Source organism: Triticum aestivum, unplaced genomic scaffold (assembly GCF_018294505.1).
Source record: "Triticum aestivum cultivar Chinese Spring unplaced genomic scaffold, IWGSC CS RefSeq v2.1 scaffold32808, whole genome shotgun sequence".
In the NCBI taxonomy this organism is placed as follows: Eukaryota; Viridiplantae; Streptophyta; class Magnoliopsida; order Poales; family Poaceae; genus Triticum; species Triticum aestivum.
Window position 1 is genome coordinate 4869 of NW_025232506.1, and position 4592 is coordinate 9460.

The 4592-nt window shown below is 38.5% G+C and overlaps 1 long non-coding RNA gene across 3 annotated transcripts; it reads left to right on the forward strand.

Moving 5' to 3' along the window:
• Positions 1-3073: 3073 nt before the first annotated feature.
• LOC123175945 (uncharacterized) lies at positions 3074-4183 on the forward strand. 3 transcript variants are annotated; one of them, XR_006488252.1, is made up of 3 exons: positions 3074-3163; positions 3239-3305; positions 4002-4183. It is a non-coding gene; the product is annotated as an uncharacterized lncRNA (long non-coding RNA). The 3 variants fall into 3 exon arrangements; XR_006488251.1 differs by having other exon boundaries at positions 4005-4183; XR_006488253.1 differs by having other exon boundaries at positions 3075-3163; positions 3244-3305.
• Positions 4184-4592: the final 409 nt, after the last annotated feature.

A 4592-nucleotide genomic window follows, 5' to 3' on the forward strand; every position in this document is an offset into this window, starting at 1 on the left:
TGATACTCCGAAAGAGTTTGTCCAGTTTGTACACGAAGTGCGTCCAGTTTTTGCCGTGACCCTCTTTACTCTTTCGCACATGCTATACGGGTGAAATGATGATACCATGCCAAGTTTCAACATTTTCAGAATTCATTTTGTAGTGATTTTCAATTTCACGGTCATTTAGCTCTCCAAAGAATTAGGTAAATGACTGAAAAACAACAAATGATGTCAGAACATGTTGGAAATTAATGACGTCGCTTTGAATGCTGCATACTGGACACAAAAGAAGTCCGGAGTTCAAATAAGTTATTAAAAATAAAAAGGAGGTGCAATGCTGGTTAATTTGCTTCAAGCCATTCGAAATAGTGTAGACTGCACTGCACATAGCTCAGTGCAATCTATGCTATTCCGCAAGGCTTGAAGCTACTCAACATGCAGGTGAGCATTGCAACTCTTCGTCATTGTCTGTGCACTCACGGCTTATAAACCACTCATACTGCCTCTCTCTTGGCGAGGTGGGACTAAAAATCAGCTTACTAAGAAACTCTAGTACCGGTTCAGGGCATGAACCGGTACTAAAGGTCTTCGTGGGGGCCCCAGCCTGACCATAGCCTGACACAGCCTCATTAGTACCGGTTCGTGGCATGAACCGGTACTAAAGGTTGCCCATGAACCGGTACTAATGATGCCTGCCCGCCTAGCCGTTGGAACCGGCACTAATGTGCTTCACATTTGACCTTTTTTCTACTAGTGGGATTACTATCGCAGGATATTTTTCCTCTTGATGGTGCTTCCGCTGAATGTTATGCACCCCTGTACAACCATATATCTAAGTTTGCCTGTTCATTCAGAAGATTATATTGACTATTCAATTCAGGGTTCAACCTTTGAATAACACAGTTCTGGCTCAGTAGTTTGAGATTCTATTGTGCAACTGGATCTTGATAGACATCTAGACCTATAGCTGCATTTTATTTTCGTTATCCCTTTTAGAAACTTACACGCTAACTTGGTGGATTAAACCGGTGTTCTAATTAAATAATAAATGAGTATAAAGATTTTCTTTTTTTACTGTTTATGACAAAATGAATGAACATGTGATCGCTATCCAGATTAGTCAGGCGATCTTGCAAATAACTATGGGATACATTACTGATATTTTCTTAGGATGGCCAAATAGACATGCATTCCTTGCTAGGTTAAGTTTTGTTATTCTTTGTACTTATTTGCTCAATTTTTGTAGTGAAATAGTGCAAGATGAGGAACTGGCTCAACTTCAAAGTTTCAGTTAAGTGCACAGTTAAAGAAAAATTGTAACAACTCGGATGCAGCTCAGAGGTCAAATATCATGATGCAGAGTAGGCACTAAACCTAATGTATCTACTTGATTTTGTTGTTGCAGATTAAATGGTTATCTTATCTGTACACAGCTGATTAAGCAGTATAGCAGTACCCGCACGTTTAGTAGTTGTTAGATAGTTTTTGTGCATAGTTGAACTATGTATTGAGATGGGAAGCCAAGTTGTTTAATTTGCAGATTCCATTTGTCAGACTGGTGGCATTCTTTAATTTCTGATCCCTGGTTATGATTTGATTCTTATTTATATTGTCCTATGGAAAGAGCATTAGGATAGGACAAGCAAACAAGCCTTTCAACATTCATGGTGTATATTTTGTTTCACCGAGCCGTGTTGCTTATGATTTTGAATTCGAACAGATCTGCTTCTGTTCACTAAAGAAATAAATGCATGGATAGACAAGGTATGCTCTAAGCTGTTTTCCCTTAGTTTAAAGGAAGGATTAGTAGTACATGTAACTGTCTTTTCTTTTCTTGGTATTCAAACAAGAACAAATCACTGTTGATGTTTAAATTCTCTAAAATCTCATAAATTTTATTATTCCTCTTAAACTTCTGATACAAAATTGGAGTTGTAAATTATTTATTCTGGCACAACCAACTGCTTCTTCTTCTGCCTAGCTTGCTTTCGATGAAGTATTCCTGGTGACCTGGTCAATAGACTGCACTTGCCTATTCCAAGCACATACATTCCTAAGGATGTCGTGTAAGAAAAGCTTTAACGAAATCACTTTGGTTTGTAAATGTCCTTGAGGATTGAATTTGTAGAAACTAGCAATTCTTCTGCCTAAACTGATTCCTGCAAATTTTCTTGCCGAACTACTACATGGTAATACTCCCTCCGTTCCATATTCTAATGCACATAGTTTTTTGCCTAGATTCCGAAATGTAGTGCGCATAAGCTGCTTTGGACTAAAGTAGCCCTGGACTTTTCACAGGAACGCAGCAGCAGACACCCACGTGCTGTGACAGAGCGAGCAGCTGGAGGGCAATTCCTGTCCAAATGTGAATGCCAGCTCACGCATTGGTATAAACGCTACACACAAAGGCGCATTATAAAGTGGATCAGTGGGAGTACTAAATTCATATGTAATACTAAATTCCTACAGGTCATAAATTAGATTTTTTGACAATAAGTACCTAAGTCTATGTTATGTTTAAGTTAAAAAACAATGTCGATGTGAGCCATACATACACCGATTAATAAAGCGGTTAGTACTTAAATTGACCGTCATGTCCTATGTGCCTTAGGCCTTGTACAATGGGAGATGCTTAGAGGAGGTGCTTAGAGAAATAAACCAGGCTTTTTTAAGCACCGGTGCTTACTTGTACAGGATAGACGCTTAACTAATCGTCTCTTCTGTAGAAATAGGCACCGGTGCTTCAGAAAAATCCGGTTTATTTTTCTAAACATCTATCTAAGCACCTCCCATTGTACAAGGCCTTAGGGGTAAGTTTTCATCTCCACCATTGACCCGCTTAAGGTGGCTATACTGAAGCAGACCCCTTATAATTATGAATGGTTTATGAAGTTGAAGGATGAAACTTGAACGAACACAATGTTGAGGTTTGTAAAGTGAAGCCTAAGACAAGTTTGAGGGGGTAATATGGACTTCTCTCAAACTATATTATCAGAGGACAATGAGGGCCTTGAAGACAATGACATCGATGAGTTTCTCCTGGTTCTGTTTTGTTGTAGGCGAAGTTCTTAATTATAATTATCAATGCATTTTTTTCTTAAGGATGCAGTGACATGCAAGGCGAGGCAAATTGAAGCCAAAACAGAAGGACGGTCGGAAGTGTGCCATTTTTTCTATATAGGTTAGTGATTTTATCCTTTTTGTATTTTTACATTGCTAGGTACAGTAGTTTAATTTATATGAAATGATTTGTTAGGGCAGGGGGTGGTTCTTCAATCTTCAGGGAATCAAGCGGTAGCACCGGATGCTGACATGCATGGAAGGTAGGAGTGATCGGAGTATATGTATTTGTAGCAATTCATCATCGGCCATAAATAAATCATCTTTGCCCCGCTTCCTCTGTCCGTCCGTCAACTCAAATTGCTTTGGTTCACAAGTCCGTTTCATCGTACATCTAGGTACACTAGAACAGAGAGACTACTTTCCTTGAATGGCTCATGCGAGTAAACTGAAAATAGTGTTCATCCAAGAACCAAGATGCAGTTGTATATGTATCTTCATAGAGATGTAGATGCGTAGGTAGTTCAATAGTGCACATGTTCATCGACAGGGATGTAGATGTAGTATACAACCGAGGTTACATTGACAAGTTAGTCCATTATGCTCCCAGGAAAAATAAATATGGTATACTGTTTCACACTATCATCAATAGTGAAGCTTGTATTTAATATTTCTTTGTTTTGCAATGCTGAATATTTGGGGAACACACAGTGAGGTGTAATATGTAGAGTATAGACTACAGATTCACCGAATCAGCTTGAACATTGTTATATCATGCTTCATATGATTTGGTAAAGATTTTAAAACATGGAATGGGGCAAATAAAGTTGAAACCTTGTACTGTTCGTCACAGAAAAAACAGTTACTATCGAGAGGTTTCATACTGACATTATTTCTTACAAACTAATGGTGCATTTCTCCGGCCATGATTACATCAGCTAACTACTCCATGATTACAGCAGTAAACATTGATAGGAATACAAGCATTGGAGTACTCGCCATGTTCGAGGAATTCGTAGCTGATGGCGGCATCATCATGGAGCAGGCACCATCTTCTCCTCTATTTAAACTGTAGTACTTCATGTACTCCCACTTGTAAACTTTCTGAAATGCAAATCCACTCCAAGAATGTGCTCTGAAATGGAGAAACATGGAGTATACTCTAAAAATCAGTTTGGTGCCTGCCCAGTAGATCCATCAAAGTACTCCGGGCATGATAAAAAGAATACTGCAACATGAGTACTACAGCAGAATCAGTTTGGTTTGAGCCAAGCAAGAGTACTAAAATCCTGATAAAAAGAATACTACAACATGATAAACATGATTTCAGAGATGTTGATTTATAGTACATGCAACCCATTGATAAACATGATTTTCAGAAATGTTGATTTCAGTTAAACTACTACATTTACTCCAAGAAAATACTCTAAGAAACAATACAAGTACTACAGTACTGAAAGTACTCATGCAGTACAATACTCTAGGCTGAATGTACTCCTACAGTACTGAAAGTGTACTCCTGTGAGTACTAAGTTTACTGAATTCAGAGG